This window comes from Columba livia, chromosome 9 (genome assembly GCF_036013475.1).
Source record: "Columba livia isolate bColLiv1 breed racing homer chromosome 9, bColLiv1.pat.W.v2, whole genome shotgun sequence".
In the NCBI taxonomy this organism is placed as follows: domain Eukaryota; kingdom Metazoa; phylum Chordata; class Aves; order Columbiformes; family Columbidae; genus Columba; species Columba livia.
The window spans coordinates 22,458,145-22,478,451 of NC_088610.1; the positions used below are offsets into that span (position 1 = coordinate 22,458,145).

General features: G+C 38.9%; 1 protein-coding gene across 3 annotated transcripts in view; it reads right to left on the bottom strand.

Moving 5' to 3' along the window:
* STAG1 (STAG1 cohesin complex component) overlaps positions 1-20,307 on the bottom strand; it is a 174,395-nt gene that overhangs the window by 136,414 nt on the left and 17,674 nt on the right. Inside the window, exon 2 of one of the 3 annotated variants that reach the window (XM_065073077.1) lies at positions 20,127-20,220. The exons of the other annotated variants lie outside the window; for them this stretch is intronic. The gene's annotated coding sequence lies outside the window, so the exon portion shown is untranslated. The remainder of the gene's footprint in view (positions 1-20,126; positions 20,221-20,307) is intronic. 3 annotated transcript variants of the gene reach the window in all.

Here is a 20,307-nt window from a genome sequence, read left to right on the forward strand (position 1 = left end):
CTGCACAACTGTTATGTGGAATATCTTTTTCTAATTTTCTTTTTTAACCTAATTATCACCCCTCACAACTGTTGTGCTGGGCACACTCAGATACAGTAACCAGCATCATACGGCTGCCCTGGGGAAGGAAATAAAAGGAAAAGTGTGCTTGCTCAGGTATATGAGCAAAGGATACTTGGCTTATTTGAAAAGCAAAGTCCTGGCCTAAAAAAAGCATGGAGTGAAGGGTATAAAGATCCAGAAGAAAGAGAGGAGCTGTTTTATTCAGGAGCAACTGAAGAACCAAGGAAGCTGGACCCACGACCTTGACACGGTGGTAACAGCAGACAACCCAGCACTTGGGGAACTGCAAGGTCCTGTGGTATTTTCTCATAGTTCTGGATGATATTTTTTCCTCAACCCAGATACTCAGCTGAAGTTAGGAAACCCTTAGCAGTCTTGGGATAACCCTCAACAGTGACATTCCTCTGTGCTCACAGATAAAACAGCACTTGCTTCCAAAGTCACTCCTGAAGTATCACCCATATTGCTTAGTCTTGATTTGGAAATAAAATAAGGTAGTATAGTGACTAATGAAAAGCTGTACATGCCTGGAACAGGGTTCTCAATTCAGTCATGCAATTAAATTAAGGTTGACAACTGTGGAAAAAACATTGATCCTTGTGGACTACACAAAAGCGAACATCCGCATTTTTTTCTGGTTTTAATAAAAGGAACACCTGTTTCCTAAAGATTATATTCTTATAAACAGGAAAATCAAACTCTCCTCCTTTCTGTCTTATTCAGCCTGAGAATTAAGGCACTGATTAAGAAAAATCTTGAAAGCTTGAGACAGATGTCCATTTTGTCACCTTTCTCCTGGGGAAGAGAAGACTGAGGGGAAGAACACTTCCTACTTTTGCATTTTGGGTTATTGAAATTATAATAAACAAAATACAGTTGAACAAGTCCGTGCAGTCAACTTCTTCCACTTTAGGCCTTTAAAAACCTTATTATTCAATCCTAATTATCATGATCTTCGCATGTTTGCCGATTTTTAAACCTGCACATCTCTGTTCTAAGATCACAAAATTTATGCTGGCATAGTTAAAAACTACCTATAGAAGAACATAAAGCAGGAAGTAGAAGAGACCATTGAGTTGAAACATAGAATGGGAAAAGTAGTAAATGTTTTTCATTTTTGCTTCTATTTTTTAACTATGCACAAAAATAACTAGACATAACGACCATTATATAAAACTGCTTCTTTATTAAAAAGAAAATTTGTAGTAAGTAGTCAATTTTATGATAACTTTTCTTCACTAGGCATCTGATAATGATCTTAGCTTTAAGAAAGGCTCTACAATTTTACAACAGTACATCTGATACGAGCTCTCCATCAACATTTCCTGTAGTTCCTACTACCATGAAAAGCTACCTTTATTTTATGCACTCTTTAGATTGTTTATTTGCATCTCTGATGCCAGACAATAACCAAACAAATGAAAAGATTGACATGAACCCTGAAACCTGACAGAATTGTTGCAAATAATAATCTGGTAGCAACAACCAAATCAAGTTCAACTAACTTTATTATAAACTAGGTACCTATTCCTTATAGAGCTGTTATAAAGCTGAAACCAAGACTTAGAAAAAAACCAAACAACCTAACCTCTACTAAATTTAGTAGAGTCACATAATTATTAACTCAATTGTCTAGAAGATACCCAAAACAGAAGACAACCAGTATTTGACTGACTCCCATTCAGAACCCTTTCCTTGTTGACCAAGTGACCTTGCTCCAAGTGCAAAATATACTCAAAAAAATAGCTCACACTAACAGAGCAAAATCATCTTCTACTTAACTGGTAATATCTGTACACTATAACTTCATTTTCCATTTACAATTACTTTGCTTTCTCCCTCAGTACTCCTTGCTGCATCTTTCCTTGCAAGTTGCAAATTGTTAACGCAGCTGTTCATTTCTCCATCCCATTGAGGCCCCAAGGAGATTTGAGAACTCCAAATGTCCTGCTGAGCAGACAAGAAACCACAATACATGATGCCATGCCATTGCACAGCACCACGAAGCAACACATGTAAAACTCAAGTTTTTTAATATTCCGTTCAGCCACAAGATTTATCCCCCAATAATCTTGCCCAACAGCAGTGTTTCACAGCTGGGGAAATGCATTTTGCACCAGCAAATGACAGCCCTGTCAGAAGGCAGCCGCTGGACACCAAGGCAGAGCTCCAAAACTTCGATCAACAAGGTGAGAGGGAAAAGCGGATCTTACACGTAGGCAGATAAATTCTATAATGGCCTTTTACTGTGTTATCCAAACCCACGCACGGCCTTGGACACACCACTTAAATCCTTCGTGCCCAGCTATCCTACCTGCAAAGGGAAAATAGGATTTAGAAATTCAAAGTCTAAATTCTAAATCCTGCAGAACTACAAAAACAGTTGTCAGGAACTAACCCTAGAAAAAAAATTTACCAAATGCTGCAATGTGTTCTTCATTAGTCAGGGGTTTTTTGTTTTCTTTAGATTATGTTTTTCTATAAGCATAAGCTTTATCCTGATTCCAAGTCTGGAACTTTAAACAAATTAATTTGTATTAACCCTGCAGCCACTTGAAGCCAAATTAAATCACCTCTTCTGGGTCTGATTTTGAAAATTCCTGATAGCATTTAAGACCAAACAAGACAATGTTTATTTAGCATATCTTTAAGATAATGTCATTGAAGGTCTACATAAAAACTAAATTTCATATTCTCATTTTAGTAAGTATTTAAACCAAGACTGAAAATCGAAGCGACAGAAGAATTAACACTAAGCACTAGTGAGTTCCTTCCATACTTAAAGCACATAGCAAGCTCTGCCCTGTGGTCTGCAATGTTCTTAGTCCAGTCTAACCGCAACAGAAGGAGGTGCTACCAGGAACACCTAGGCTAGTGCAGAATGGCTATGCTTCATTTCCTGCATCCTTCAAAACCATACTGGAGATATTATAATGATTATTCCACATCCCTCTTCCAAATGTGTGTTTCTGCTGTTGCTGTTATCCATTTAATATCTGGTACGATCTGGACAACTGTTTTTCCCACAGAAAATATCAATAAGAAATCAACACATAAAATGAAAAAGGGAAGTGAGCTCACAGAGGTAATGTGAATAATACAAGAAAAACGCGAGGCCAGGAATAAAGTGAGACCACACATAAAATGAAAGCATTTAGTAGATGTCCATTATCATGAGTTGGACTTAATTCTTGTGGGTCACTTCCAACTCAGGACATTGATTCTATGATTGACTTAAGTTTCTTTTTTGCCTTCTTTAGAGGTATTTCCAGGTGTGTTACACATAGATGCAGGAGCAAGAATTATCTCTTGGCAAGCCCTAGCTGTCCATCTCACATGGCCTTCAAGGGCAGTTGTCTCCTCAGTTGCACTCTACAGTTACACCAATACATAGAACCAACTCTACAGGCAAAACAGCTATTGCTGCTTTCTCTCACCAAATGCTTTCAGCCTAGAAAGGTCCTGCCCAGTCAGCCAGAAAAATACCCTGAAGTCTCACTTTCTGGTGTGCAACACTCTGCTGTGCTCCTCACAATTACGAATGCAAGACCTCACACTGAAAGGTTACGCAAATCGCTGCTTGCAGAGCTGGGAACAAAATTCTCAAATGACAAAAAATTGCAAGCATGACGTCATACTGCCACATTTCTATACTTACTTTTCAGTCTCTAAAAATGTGTGAACTGCCAAAAACAGCCAGTTTTTTCTCTATCTTCTGCTCCTATTTCCAGAAGACAGCAGCTAATTCCTGTACTGTGCATGTCTGAGCCCAGGCACTGACACTAAGATTACACAGGAAAGCTGATACAATCTCTTAACCATGGTTATAATAGCGTAGTTGATTCAAATGTCACATATCACCCAGACAATTTTGTTCGATCATCTCCAGTGTTTACTTCAATAGTTTAACTGTATTATCATCTTGTGCTTTCTTACGATGGCTAATACCAAAGATATTAGTGAAATGCTTTGTGTAAATGATTGCCTGTACATACAGCTTGCTCAAGAACAGAAATTTATTATTTTCAATTTGTATTTTTTTTAAATAAAATTATTTTTTATGGACTGAGCAAGCTTGCTTTCCCTTGGTTCTTCTCACAGACTCTTCAGACATAGCTGCTCCTCACTCTGCAGACACCCAGCAAGACACTTGACCTGATTTTCTGCAGCACTGAGCATTCACAACTGCCTGAGATCACTGGGGGCTACAGGCAACTCCATCACTCATAAGGCAAATAATTATGGCCTGATTGCCCTAGAGTAAGAGTTAAGACAGAGTTCTAATGCTAGTCCAATATCTGGATGATTAAGGTCTAAATTAAACAACTTGCTCCTTGCCATCTGTCCATCAGGGTAACATCAGCTATCCACCATCTTCCTACCTATCTGCTATGAACATAGAATACATATAATAAAAAGGGCTCTATAAAGTTAGGTTCTCATATCCTCAAATGGTGAGCATGAATAGATGGATCCTTGAAGTCTTCTGCTTCTCTGCGCTTGTATTTTCCAGACTCAGAAGGCATCTTGAGAAGATAAACCCACTCATGTTTTCAAGATGATGCAGAGAGCACTGAGAGCCACAAAAAAGCCCATGGGACACATTTAATGTGGAGAGATATTTTTGTCTGTCACAGAAACCGTGAAGCTATCCTCCCAGACAAAAGATTAAGCAATCAATGAAAACTTGCAAAAGATTGCATGATAGTATGGGTAATATAAGTGTTCACCATACCTTAGGATAAGGTTTTAAAAGATATCTGAGCTATCAAGACATGAAATGCTTCCTCAAAAAAGGACCATCTTGTTCAGTCGATTTCTTATTAAGCCAATTCAGCTCACTAAAATGGCATAAAACTTTTCATGGTCTTGTATAGTTAAATTTATTGGGCCAAGCAAGGACTCCTGGAGGCTCAGAAACCCCTGTACATGTGCAGGCAAGACTGGAGGATGACTTATTTTTCAAAACATGAAAACTGCTGCAAAAGCAATGGAGAGGAGAATAAACTATCAGAGTGAGAAAAGTACAAGTAATAGATTTAAACTGCAGCAAGAAAAATTCAGGTAAGACACTGAGACAAACCAGGCAATGACTAGTGAAGCACTCTTACAGTTTGCTCAAGAAAATGTGAATTATCCACCGCTGATTTTTATTTTCCCAAATAGATCGTCACACTGGTCAGGTCACACAAACGTAGCAAAGTTTGTGGAGAAGGTTTATTCCTAGGAGACAGCTGGGAAAAAGCAGGCAAGGCTTTGGGAACGCAGCCTGCTTTGGGTCTGAAAACACGGCGTTACTGTAGCTGCTGGCTGGAGGGGAAACAGTGAGACCCAGAGAAACTCTCAATATTTCTTCTTACCTGCCCATTTCTTCTAATGTTTCTGTGACTTTACCCTCAATCAAGTCCACGTGTGACAGTAATTAAAATTAAATCCAGTGAGTAAGTTCACACTCAAGCTCTTCAGTGAGGGGCTGCTTATTCCCACAAAACAATCCACATCGAGAGGAAGGCAGGAATCCCTGGTGTAGTGAAACACATTTAGCCAGTCACACAGACTTCGGATTTTCAAAGCACAACGGGCCAAGAATGCAGACAGTCTGCAGGCACACCAGAACCATTGTTAATAGATTTTTATGCTACCTCAGAAGTTTACTCATCTGTAATTTTTCTCGGCAGTGGACATCTGGTGTTCTATTATTCATTGCAACTGGAAAATTGCCATCAGTAAAACCAATTTTCACAAAAAGAAGCAAAGCCTGACATGTAGAACACAGTAATAAAGGGGAAAAAACTCTCAGAATGATTCAGGTTTTTGTTCTTCGGGCATTTGTTTCTTTGTCTTTCCTTATTCCCTCATATGAAACTCTGATGAGAAAAGCCAAGAGGAACTGTGGAACAATTTGTCCAGATTATCAAAGAAAACATGCATTTTGAAGTTGCATATAAACTACAGACTCTAGGAAGTGAGTAATTCCAGTACTCATATGATTATTATGGGGATGTGCACAAAGGCTCAAGGAAAATAAGGTCACTAAAATAAAAACTTCTCTGAGTTCACACAGCTGCTAACAGAAAGAATATTTAGTGGTTCATACAGACAGACTCTTGCACTTATCAAGTACAAATACATGTAGGACTACTCATGTGATAAAAAGCTAAGGATTCCTGTACTACCACCTCTCTATCAATGGGTCAGAAATTCAGCTTAACCCTCAGCCCAACACAGGTAATTGGCATCTGTTTTACTAAGGTTCCTTCTTAACTCAATCTTTTTGTGCACACAAGGGTAGGTGGATTTTTTTAAATTATTAAATGCTTCATGTTTTGAGCTCCTTGTAAGAGAGGTTGCATTTAATAAAGAGATTAGCAAATATCCAGTATGAATTACTACAAATGGCGTAATGCTACCTTTCTGCAGTGAGACAGTCTGAATACCCTTGCTTTTAGTAACCACTTAACTTGTGCTTTCATTAAGCAGACAGCAGTTCCACTGATGCTTTTTACTTGAGCAGGAATAAATTTCAACGAGAATCATAAGAAAGCTATTTTTAGCCCAAATAACTCTGCACATGATTAAAAAAAAATAAAAAATAAATCACACTTGCCTTAGCATAAAAAAGACTTCTCAAGAGCTCATAGTAGCACAGACCTTCTGACTCTTGATTATGGATACTCTGCTGGAGTACTGACAAAATATAGTGGTTTACCATGCAGAGGGATTAATTTCCACACCTTTCCTCTACCCACTACCCAGAGTATCTAAATTATAAATACCCCATAAGATCCTAAAAAGAGTTTGTGAAAACTGAACGTGAGCCAAAAAAGTAGCAGAGGTAGACCACAAAAGATTAACTTAGCCAATAAAGTCATTAAATATAAATAAATAAATTATATTTTAAAATGACATAATCAAACCTTATCTCCCAACTCCATATCAAACCAGACACCCTTCACCCACATCTAGCACTGCTACAATCCAGAACAGCAGCCATTCAGGGAAAAAGTACCCAAGCCTTAAATCTCACCATGTACTAGATAGCAAAAGGAAGATCTATAGTAATCCCAAACCCTGACGATCAGCAAAATGAGACGGCAACTCTGATTTGATCCCTCCTCACCTTAAAACCTCGTTCAAGTTCTCTTCCCAATTAACTAAGCAAATCTATCCTCCTAATCTAGGAATTTTTTTAACATGCTCCTCCAAACCAACAAACCTGGCAGGTCTTTAATCCAAGTAGAGTAGATGCAACAAAACCCATTAAAGAATTTCTCTCTTTACTACTCGGTGAGCCAGTTTCCTTCAATACAAACTAGACTGCATTCATAAACCACACAATTTGAATCATCCCTCCATCAAAGCCATCAATGATACCACAAATGTATTAAGTCAGATCACCAATTCTCATTTTGTGATACCATATTTTGCCTTAATAACTTACAAGAACAATAACTCCAGAATCCCTATGCTGCTAAATACCTTCAATCCATCCTAACCTGACACTGCCTCCGTCTAGAGGCACTGGAACAAACCCATAAACAGGCTGAAATCCTCATGGGCTTATGTAAAGCAAAAGATAAGCAAGCCTATTATTTTTCTAAAACATAGAAATGACAACTATTCTGTAGTCTGAAAACTCATACTCTTTGAAAGTCATCCAACGTGTGATAAGAAGCAAACACCTCTCTATCAAACCGTTCCCAGCACCTACGCCAATACTGGCTTCAGGTTCACCAGCCCAACACACCTACTGTCACCGAGCCAACAACAACGTGACATTCAAACAGACCACAACGTCCACACAGCGTATCAAGGATATTCATCATTGCACTCCTTCAGTAAACTAAAGAGAATTTTCCCCAAAGACACAGTTACATAAAAATATATCAACATTTTGAACGAGCTGAACAAACATCACTGAAATGTACTGCAATAGCCACCGCTGCTGACTTCATGTGCTCAATTGTTACAAATGGCACAGATTATTACTTACATCAGCTATACAGTTGAAATATCTACTGGAAAAGCATACCTTGAAATACCTTCTTTCGTCTCATCCCCCAATCTTAAAACAACCTGACCATCTCAATACTTGTGAGCAGAAACACATTTTTCCAATGGGCACATGTAACCACATTGGAGCTATAAATAAAAAGCCTTGCAAACATGTATCCCAGTGACCATAATAAATGCGTTATACTGCAATCAAAATTCAAACCCCAGCCCACAGATCCCAGACTGACATAATTCACCAAAGCCCCAAGATGAATTCCCTAATACTACACAGGTGAAAAACAACAGTAGGATTACCAGCAAACACTCAAATCATGATTTACCAGCAGAACGCTTCACAGAACAAAACCATTTCACTTCAAAGTTCTGACTCCTGATCCTAAAAACTTAAAAAAGCACATGATTGGAAAGTTAAAATTCACAATCATTTTACATAATTGTCTCAAAAGGGAAAGCAGACTTATTAGACATTAGTTTCTTCCATCCCTAGGTTATGATGCCTCCACATTCCATGGCCAAGACAACTTATTTCTCTGCCCCACAGGCAATACTGATTTTAACATCCACCCTACACTGCAGCAGAGCTCACAGCAATTAATTAATTTCCACCTGTACTGAGCTTGAGGATTATGATTTTATTTTAGGCTAAAGACATTTGACCCAGAAGCTTGCCTATTTCTTCACAGCAATATGAGATGAACTAAAATATAATTACCTGTACTTACATGCTTCTCCTGACATGGATTCTGACACCAGAGGAAAAAAAGGAACCTAAGGACTTAAGAAATTAAAGATGAGCTAAATGGGGCTGGCCACCCCCCAGCATTCGCTAATGACCTCCCTGACACACCAGTCACATCAAATCAGTGAAACGATATGAAGAAATAGGAGAGAAGTTATTATCGGATACTATATAAAATTGAAAAGAATTCTGCAATAGTCCAAAATGCAAATATCACCAGGGAAAAGACAAACTAGCACCTGGGAACAAGATTTCTTTTAGCTCCGTAAATAATCCTAAAGAAAAGCTTTTATCATTCAGTGCCGAAATGAAATTTGGTTAGTCAACAGCCCTAGGAAGAATCAACAGGGGGTGAAACTGTCTGTTCTTTGCTGTTCAAAAACATCTTGCACACCACAATTAAATCCATTAAAAGATAAACCTTCTTGGGGGAAAAAATACTTGATAAAAATATCTCTTTCACTGCTTGTTCACTGTTCTAGATACGGGAACGATGACTGTACAAATGAGAGATAATGACACTGAGTGAAACCAGTTGAGAGGCCAGTTCCAAACTGGAGAAGCTGAAAAACCAGACAAGCGTTATCTGACACACAAGGAGAGGCAAGAACAGAGAAGCCAATGCACAAGCTGGACAAGAAGCTGATTCAGTTTCAGTTCCCAAGGACTTCACGTCCAACCAGGCTGTCTGTCCTCCACCTCTTGACAATTTTGGAACACATTGCCAAATGCCAACAGGTTTGACAAAAGGACAGATACCTCAAAAGCTTATTTTTGAACATAAGCACTGGCTGAGCCAGTAGATTCACTGCAGTACGGAACATCACAGGATTGCCAAACCAGGCTTCACTGAATCCACTAACCATAAACAAATTATTTCTCATCCTCCTCCTCTTTATCCTTTAAGATTACGTTGAGTCAAGAGGGGAAACAAACACATTTATTTGAAAACAAGATGGCAACCCAAACTGTAAAGCTCACATCAATTTACCTAGATACCCAAACTAAGTTGCAAGCACCAATGTCTTCTTTTTTTTAACTGTATTTTGCATTTCTTACAGAAATACAGGAACATCTTTATTTCTGAACAGTTACTTAAACAAGCAGATGACAAAAACTGGAAATAGTATGACTGTGTCTGAGCAAACATCATTCACTTTTGTGCTACTGTTCTGTGAGCTTTAAAGCCTGGTCAAAAGTGCCTTCTCCCAGTAACGCTAACAGCAGTCCTTCCTCCTACAGAAGGAAGGATTTTTATCTGAGAGATATTTACCAAAACAGTTCATCAGACTAATGCAGCTTTTGGGGTTAATGAAATGGCTCAGATAACACTTTAGCCAAAATGGACCACCTAAAAAGAGACAGAAGAACAATCTCGCCTCACTTGGAAAGGTTGCCATCAGACGACAGCTGCTCCATGATGCTGGCAGTGAAGCCACCAAGAGTTCCAGCATGAACTGGTAGAGTGGTTTATTTTTCTGAAGGTACCGAGAAAAGGAACCTTGTGGCACTGGAAGGCTGGAACGAGGGCTTTTCCAGCCACCCAAACAGTAACACTTTCCCCTCCTACAGAGCAGACAACCAAACCTCCTTCCTGCCCCAATCCCCAAAAATAGTTAACCTCGACTGTGAACTGAGAAAGAAATCAAGGATTAACTACCAATAGACTAGAAATACGGAGAAGCTCCAATGAGATGCCTTACAGAAAACATGCTAATGGATGAGATCAGGAATCTGTCTACAAGAGCCATGCTGCGTAAGCCAACATCTCCAAGGGACCCAACAGCAGGAACAAGTTGGAATCCCGAGGCCATCCTGATAAAATGTGTTGCAGGTTTAGGGGTGTCTGGCTGGCTCAGAGCCTGTGGAAGGGCACAGCTCCGTTCAGGTCAGTGCTCAAAGCACATATCACTCTGTCATCAACAACTAGAATGGAAAATACTCAGAGAATTCTCTGCTCAGTGACAACGATGCTGTGTAACAGCCCTGCTAATATCAACCTGCTGCTTAGATACACGCAGCATTACAAATTTCTTCCTGGTGAATGAGAACTAAGAAAAAAGGAAAAATTAATGGATGAGAGAAGAAAAAACTTCTTGCCTCTACCAACAAATACAAGACACTGGAAAGAGGAAAAGCACAGTTCTGTAAGCACTGCAGGTAAAACCGAGTGAAACTTAACAGTAGGAGAGAGAAACCGGCGTCCCAAGCAGCGGAGGTTGTCCAGTGAGAGGGGAAATTCCAGCAGCTGATCCACACATGAGGTTATTTTCCTCTGTAAGACTTCTTGGCTTTTGTTTTCACAGGGACGGGATCAGACTGCACAGTTTTAAGTGCTGGAGAACGTGCAGACACTTTGCATTTCAGAAAGACAGGAAGAAGATTTTCAGTACCTTTTACACAGTTACACAAAATACAAAATGGTAACTGATATTTGAAACTGTCAGGCTGTAAGAGCAGGAGTGGAAATATTTTGAACCATTTCCTTAAACAGATTCTCAACTCCCATGAGATAAAAACAAGTTTAACTGAAAACTATAACCCCAGGAGTTAAATAAGGGAACATTTCCTCTAGGAACAATCCTTACATAAAACACAAGGAAGATACAAGCTTTTCTTGTACCTGGTCCGATCTCCATCTTTTTCATTCAAATAAAAACTAATCTATAAGTATTGCCTTCACACTTGAGGCAAAGTTAGAGCAAGCTTTTCCAGAGTTCACAACATATATGAGTACAATTAATAAAGCATTCAACAAACATGTAAATACTACAAAATGCCAAGGAAGTTTTTGGTTTTTGTGTTTTAGGGGGTTTTTTTGTTTTGTTGTGGGTGGTTATGGGCTTTGTTTGTTTGTTTTCAGGAGTTAAATTGACAATCAGCACTTTCACAAATCAAATTCTCAACAAAACGCAGAGAACAGAACTACATATCTGGGGACAATAAAAAACAAGATAGAGATTTTCTTTTTCAGTAGAGTCTTGTGATGAGGGTTCATAGGATGGTTGAAGCAACCTGATGTGTTGCTGTTGTCAAAAAGGCAGTCTCTGCGCTTTCCTCCTACTCCTGTGGCCATATGTTCCTGCGTTGTCCTTTAGGCCAGCTTTGATACTGGCTTGGCCATCAGCACACCAGTGAATGGAGATACACGAGATGCTGGAAAACAAGAGAAAGCAGCAAGCGGCTCAAGTCCCACCACCCTCCCTCACTCCTTACTGTGATTTCTCCCTGCTCCCAGCCAGACAGTAGAACAATTCTACCACATTGATTCATACAGTAGCACAAAACGCAACACTTGACATTACTGTCATTTATCATAATCTAGAATGTGTTATCTTAAATCATTAAATCTCTAATATCTTATGGCAGTGTTAATTCAAGACTGAAAAGAATAGCCTGGCTATAGGTTGAGCATTCTAATAGAGATAAACGATTGCTCTCTAACTAGAGCAATATAATGCTATTAAAAAAATAAAAATACAAATGCAAAGAATTTGGGAGCTCTCTGCACAGTACTTCTAGTTACGTTTCAGAACAAGATTAAACCAGAATCAGTGGGAAACAGCATCTTCAGCCGCTCTGGAAATTCCAGTCGCCACCATCCATGTACACTGACCTGAACTGCAGCTACCGCGGTTCCTCCCTCCAGTGGCTGCACTGGCATGAGGATTTCTGCCCATTGCTGATATTCAGGAAATTATCTAGCCATTTTTTAAATTGTTTTCAAGTCGTTTTTATCTGGATCATCTCCCTGAACTGGCTTACACCTTGTTCACAGGAACACAGGACTAATCCTATGGAAGTGATGGGAGCAGCCAGGGGAGAAATGGGACCACGGGATCTATATTGGCCTAAATTGCTATGGAAAGGCATTGCATCTTGCTGAAGTATCTTACAAATGAAGAAAAAGCAGCAATTTCTCAATATTTTCACTTTCAGCATATAATACAGATGTAGTTCGTCTTTACAAATAGATCTTCATGCTCAATAAATACAACACAGTGCTTTTGGGTCAAGGGAACGTTTATTTCTTTCCTAACCAAACTCTCAAGATGTCAAAGGAAAAGCAGAATGAGATTAAGGCAACTTGGGGTTTTGTATAATCTTTGCATAAATAGAAAGAAAACATCTAATTATAGCAGCTGATAGCCAGCGTCTTGCCAATACACGCAATATCCTAAGTAAGCATTTTCTCCACAAAATTCTCTTAGCCTGTTCTTGAGGGGAGAGGACAGGGAAGGGGGAAGGGCTACCTTCTTTCTGACTCTTACATTTCTCATTTTTCTATCAGTATTAGTCTGCATTAACAGCCAAATCGTACACACACACATACTCACCACTGCCAGTGACCTACTAGAAAGTTGCTATAGCAACGACTGCTTTCAGAAATACACGTTGTGCATTTTAAGTGCCATCATAGTGTAACTCATCTGTCAATTAATAACCACGGCTCAGAGTAACACATCACATACACCAAAAGAAATAAAAGAAAAATAAAATTGTGGCTTTATGTCTACAAAAGGAAATACATAGAAACCATTTAGCACCAAGATGCAACTCTTGTGCTTCTTTTCAAGTGCACAAAATTCATGAAGTATGAAAAAACTTCACTGCAATCTTGAAGAGGGAAATCACTCATATGTATCATTAAGTATCTAATTTGAGTCCAAGCTACTTATAAAATAATCTATAGAAGCACAGAGAAAACAATTTAGATTTGTGTTGTTTGCTTTGGATAAAACCCATGTAGTAAGAAACAATGTAGGTGAGTAAACCAAAAATTCAGTATACTGTTTCAACCTCATTAGAGTTTCATGAAATCACCTAGCCAAGTTTCCTTTAATTAGCAATCAGACTAAGCAAATCCCAGTCTCTTTTTCTGGACATAGATATCTACCAGTTTTTGGCTGGTGTACTTGGTGATAGCTACTACACACAAAGCGTAACCACAGTAAAGGAATACATGTGTAATACAAGCTATTCTCAGAAAGAAAACTTAAGCAAAATTCACCTCCCACAACTAAAAACCTCGACAGCAGTGCAGTACTACCAACAGTAGCTTACTGAGTATTGCTTCCTCTCAAACCCCTGCCTTTTACTAGGAAATTTTTCATCAAAGTGCAAGTACTAAATACCACTTTTTGCTTATCTCAGCTATAACATATGTCCTGTTCACGGACTGTCCTGTCTGACCTTTGAAAGGTAAGTGTCTCTGAAGGTTGAGAATATTCTCTCTCTGGAAAACATAAAGGATAGTCGGAGATTTTTGCAAAGTCTCTGGATCATTTAGTGCCACCTCTGTCAATGATACAGAAAAAAAGGCTGTAGTGGTTTCTCAGCTCCAATGTGACCTTGAAAAGTGTTTCAATTTCCTTTCTCACATCCACTAAATCCAGCTCAAATCATTTTCTCATATGACAAAGACAAAAAACACTTTTCCATTTTATTTTCTGCTTTGAGATAAATACCACACTCTCACAGTATCCAGTCTCTGAAAACATACTAGTATGGACACCAGCTGAAATCCTTCTGGAAGAGTCTAAGGATGCGAGTCCATTGGGCTGGGTACATGAATGCTACAATTCCTACAGGGACTTCCATTTACCTGGGATTTGTTAGGTAGTGTCTTCTAAAAGGTGAATCACAAGCAATCCTTTTAGCTTGGACAAAAAGGATCAACTTTGACAGTTTGATCCTTTTTATGTATACATGTAGGTAATATATTAAAAACATACGATAAGGTTGCTGTGAGATGTATCCCCCTCCAGGCTCACCAGGACAGCAAGGCCCAGAGCCGGGGTACAAGGGCATTTCTTGCAGGCAGTTCCTAGGAGCAAAGCAGGCAAGATCACAAATAACCAATGTTTCCTTCTAGTTATAGTCCAGCTAACACTCTGAAGAAGAACAAGAAAAACATTGCCTTAAAAAGTCCCTTTTCCACATCAAGATAGGAGAAATTGTTTTCCTGCTGCCTGTGGACAGCTGGCAGCAGTCATGAGGCACAGGACTAATTAAACAATATTGTTTAAATATGACAATCAAGTTTCCATTAACTTTCTCAGTGAGATCCCAGCAGACACAAGTCTCAAAGTTTTGCAACAAGGCTTTTAAACTGAACTTTTTTAAAATCCAGAATTTGGCTGATTACAGTTTTATGAATCAAACCTTTAAATAATTGAGAAAGAAGCAACATGTCTTAACCTTCCAAGTTTTTAAAAAAGTTATGACCTTTCCTGGTTTTTATTTTATTTTTTAAAAGCATCAGTATAGGTATATCTGCAATAATAAAAACACCACAGTGAGCAGACCTGTGGAAACCAGTATTTTGACTGAGCCCAATAGGCAAAAACGGGGCACAAAGACAACTGCATGTGTGTAGTCACACTCCTCCAGAATACTCTCAAAATCCAAATCTTCCCAACTGCTCATATTTATATACCTTCAGGTTTGTGTTTATATTATCCTTGAATTTGACACTTCTCGTTCCCTAATATTTACCTTGTATATTTCATCACTTATTCAAAAAAGCTAGTCATATCACACCCCACAAACCCTTCCAAGACTAAACAAAGCAAGTTATATTTCATCACCATCTACATTCAATGCTATAGCTGCTGCCATTTGCTTCCCAAATCTACCTCTCCTCTCTGGATCTCTTCCTTTACACAGTACAGAATCCTCCCTTGTCTTCTGGACATGCACCCTGTGATCTCCAGGCACTGAGTGGAGTTCACAGAGAAGCCTGAAGCCCACAACCATCCCCAGCTCCGCATCCGCACGGCCAGACCAGATTCAGCTTTCCTGCTTCTCCTTCGCATCTGCAGGAAGGCTCATTTCTCCCAGAACCCCAACCACACAGGTCTTGACCAGTGCAGGTTCCCCTCCTTTGCTTTCAGTGACCACCGCTGCAGGACCACAGTTTCAGCCAGAAGAGTAACACCTCTCTGCCAGGAAAAAAACTCCCCTCCTCGGCCCTTTACTTCCACTGACCCAAAACAAAGTCCCATCCTGTCCTGTCCCCTCTCTCATTCTTGAGTCTGTGGCTCCATTTACATTCCTGTCACCAAGTTCAGGTCTATGAGCAAAATCACCTTTGAATGTCTGCTTCTCTCTCTCTACCTCACTCTCAAATACATAATATATTTTCTCAAGCCTCCCCTTCTAAATACGAAGTATTTCCAGTTAAAAACTCATCTATTCACAGTTTTAGAATATACTTATCCAAAAAGTTAACCTCTGCTAAAATGCAGAACATGCTGGTAAGAGCTCAAAAATCAGAAGATGAGGGAAGAAGGAAGGAGGAGAAAGTGGACACCCCTTCCAGCAGCAGCCTGCAGTCGGTTTGGAGTAAGAATGCTGTTTAACTGTACTCTTACTTACCTTCCATAAAACCCTCCAGAATTAATTTGTTAACTCCAAACATTTAAGTTCAAGCACTTCTTGAGTTCTCTCTACCCCAAAATGAGTCTCTGTATTTTATCCTGTATTCTGCTTCTATTTAGAGGAGATAGAGCACTAGTATTCACATAAACAAGATATGTTTTACAAAATCCCACTGTTTCCTTTCTACATAAAATTTGCCATTATAATTAAACATCTGAACTGTGATGCTTATCAGTGAAAATTCATGTGGTCTTTTGGCTCCCATTTTTCTTCAGATGGAAGCCAAAAGGCCACATTAATACCAGCTTTTTATGAGGATCCCACAAACATAATCACTTCTTATGAAATTAATACATTAGCACTAACATGAAAAATTGATTAAATGGATCCTGCATGGCTTTTTTCCAATAGTCTATTCATTGTGTAGATAACTGTCACGCTTTCATTTTTAAAAGGTACTAATAGTAAGGCTGTGGGACTCACCAGGCTTTCCTTTTATTTGAGGGTTGGGTTTTCTTCTGTTTTTTTTTAACATTAAATTGTGTAAGGTTATATTTATTAGGGATGTAGCAGTAATTTCCCTTTTGTTGTTGGCACTGCATAAAACTTGGTTTGCACTGAGGAGGACAGGTATCAAATTTGACCTGAAACCTCAGACAAGCTGAATTTTTCCCCAGTAAACGGATCACTGCTCAAAGCAACTTGCCAAGTTTCAGAAAATAACTCTTGAAACAAACAAAAGATAGCAAGCCATAAAATTTTACACGATATGCATAAAGTATTCCTCCCTGTTACACTGATCAATGTGCATTCCCATCCTGAGACCACTTGCTGCCCAAGCGTGAGCGGCTGAGTCCATCAAGCCCTTTTCCCCAGGGAACTACAGTAACAACTATTAGTAAAAAAAAAGAGTCAACAGTGTAACCATCTCCTCACCCAGACAACAGGAAAGTCTCATCTAACAGTAATTTGCTCTCTCTGCTGATGCAGTAAGTGGATTATGTGGCTTTGGAACAGTGAAGCACAGCCCTACTTTAAAAAACAAGAATTTGCAAGAACACATCTTCAGCTATCAAGTGAGATCTTAAATCTGATCAACTGCTTCACAGGGATTTCTGAGAAGGTATTGATGGATTTTTCTGTTCCTTCTGCTGTCTTCCCTGAGAATGTCATTGCTCTGTATTAAACCATATTCAAGATTTTCTTCTAGAATGAGAACATTATTTCTGTTTTCAGGAATCGCAGACTTCAAAGCCTTTGCTGCCATGTCGATACATTGATAAGAGAGCTCTCTTTGCCGTAGTTGTCCAGCTGAGACTGCTGCATACTTACACTTTCCTCATGTTTGTCTTTTCCAGCACTTTCATGAGCTGTGGAAACAACAAGGCCGGGTTCTGAATGGATTACTGTACTATAACTGTGTGGATTCTCTAATGTATAGCAATAACTTAAATCCTGCTGCTGCTTTTATTTTTATGTAGGAGAGGGATGAGAAAGGGAAACGCTATTAACAGAGTAATTTTAGCCAGTTATCTACCTTCACCCCTCCAAATTTGATTTAAATTGGTCACTGTGCTCAAAAGACATGCAGCAACTCAGTAGAATTCCCAATGCATTTAAGTAACATGTCGTGTCGTACCATAAAATAATCTGAACCCTGCCCTATTTAAAAACAAGGCCAAAAATAAGCAACCCAGAAGTGTTCTGAACTGCTGTTCCATGTCCCCCTCCTGGACCAGGATTCTCTGTCCGTCACTGCACAGCCCTGTCCTGGCAGGGACAGGAGCCACTCAAACACCTGCAAAGCAGCATGGCTCCAGAAAAATCAAACTAAACATCATGGACCTTCAAAAGGCGACATCAAACTGCCTGCACAGATATCAATTACACAGACCAAGAAAAGCCACGAAATCCCCCAGAAAACAGTTGCTAAAATTCTTGGGTTTCTCTCCAAGCCGCATGTATTTGCCAAAAATCTTTATGCTCCTTTGCCACCTTAAAAGCATTTGGACTACACAGAGATAATTAAATGTGCACTGAAGAACTATCTCATAAGGACTGATTTCTCTGTTTCCAAACCAATACACATTCCTTACTTCAAAGGCTTGTTTCAAAAATCTTCCTTTCTAAACAAACAAACAAACAGAACACAAAAAACACCAATAAGCCACACACCCTATTTCAAATATCCCAGAGCTTTAGTAGCACAGGATTTAACACTCATAATTTTGCTCTTTTGAGTTGTTAGCCTTGTTAGCATATTTATTTTTTAATTTTAGTAGGAGGGCTCAAAAAGTAGGGAAAGAACATGGTACAAATAATTGTTTCCACTTGACAAGGTTGTTTTGCTTGTAAGCACACCATCTTGGAACTTCAAGAAATGTTACATTATGTTATTTGGTTATAGGTTATGAAACAGACTATATAACTCTTCAGAATGGTTTGAATCTAAGAAACATTTCGCTATCTCAATTGATAAAAACTCAAAATACATCTAATGAAACTAAAATACCTAATACAAACATAGCTAGACCCATTACAATGTTTAGAGAGGTTTTTTTCCCTAAGTGCAGTTTCCTAGGTCATGTCTAGTTCCACAAAACTTCAGTCCCAGAATGGGAAACCATTAGGAAGTTACAGTAAAACTCTCAATGATAAAACACTGTATGAAACATCACTATGTAAAGGAATGCCTTCCAATAAAGGAAAAAAAAATGAAATTACTATCTGATAAATGCAGTTGTTCCTCTCAAAGAAGAACAGATCTTAACCCAACTTTATTCATTTTCCAATACCTGTAAGCCCAGTTCCTTTGCCTGGACTTTCCAAAAGAAAAGCACGGCCCAACTTTCCAGGTTTAAATAGACTCCATCTGCCCTGGCAAACATCAAGCCCATAAGGGAGCTGCAGACACAGAGAACTAAGTCTATTATACTTCATCCACAAAAACATAATCAGATTTTGACTTTAAGTTTGATCATCAGTAAACAGGACATTTAGAATTATTCTGATGTTTAAACAAAACTTTGATGGATAAGTGGCTTTTAAGAATCCATAACAGAGTCTCAGAGAAGAGGAAGCTATTAATGATTTCTCTGATAATATGAAAAGTAGCAGTATGAACAGACAACGTGCAGATAGTTCAATAAATTACTAGAAGGGCTTAGGAAAGAGGCAGCTTCCTGTTCCAGGGCAAGTTGGTTTTGTCTCCTGAATTAACTAAGAGCATAAGCACTTCCAGATAATTATTTCTCACTTTCTATCTAAATCTGTGAAATTATGAAGTAGTGTATTGATAACGGTCCTGCTAAGAGAAACACTAAAAAGCACATTAAGATTGTGCTAAAAAGAAGTGCTCTACGAGAAGTGGCACTATTTAACAGAGAATTTAGTTGAGTGCTCTATGTAATATCCATTCACTTGTATGGCTATACAGAACAAGAAAGAGCGCTCTTTCTTTAATTTGAGGAAAAGTCGACTAAATTAATAGCTTTATTTTTCCGGAATACTTCTCAAATTAGATGCAATGATTATAAAACTTGAGGGTAACAGAGCAAATTAAAACATTTCCAGTATTACTCATTCTACAACACACAAGGTGCTAATTCTCCTGCTTCAGGTTTCAAAAAGTGAATAGACATGCTGGAACTCCATTTAGGAATGGAACTTTGTGCTGTAAGAGATCAGGATTCCACAGAAATCTTCCCGTGTTTGTCATTCTTAGAAAAACGTAATGGTGGTCGTTAACAGTGAATGATGCTGATGCTGATCAGCATGAATTGCTAATCAAAGGTTACACCTCAATAAACAAAGATCTCAATAAACAAAGATTATTTATCAATAAACATGTTTTATCAGTGAACCTCTGCATGTTCCCTAGCCCCAAAGGGCCTGAGCCGTCACCTCCAAACCTGCTCAGACTCACCCCCATAAGACTCTACTGCAGCGGCCCAAACTAGGAACAGCAAAAGCACGAGCTAGATAAAGAACACCAAGATTCCAGCAGAAAGGGGTAGATCCTGGGTAAGAAGGAAAAAAATCCCAATTATCACCAGTGAAAAGCAGTTAAGAAGCTGGTGGCAAAATGAAAGGCCCCATTCTATTTA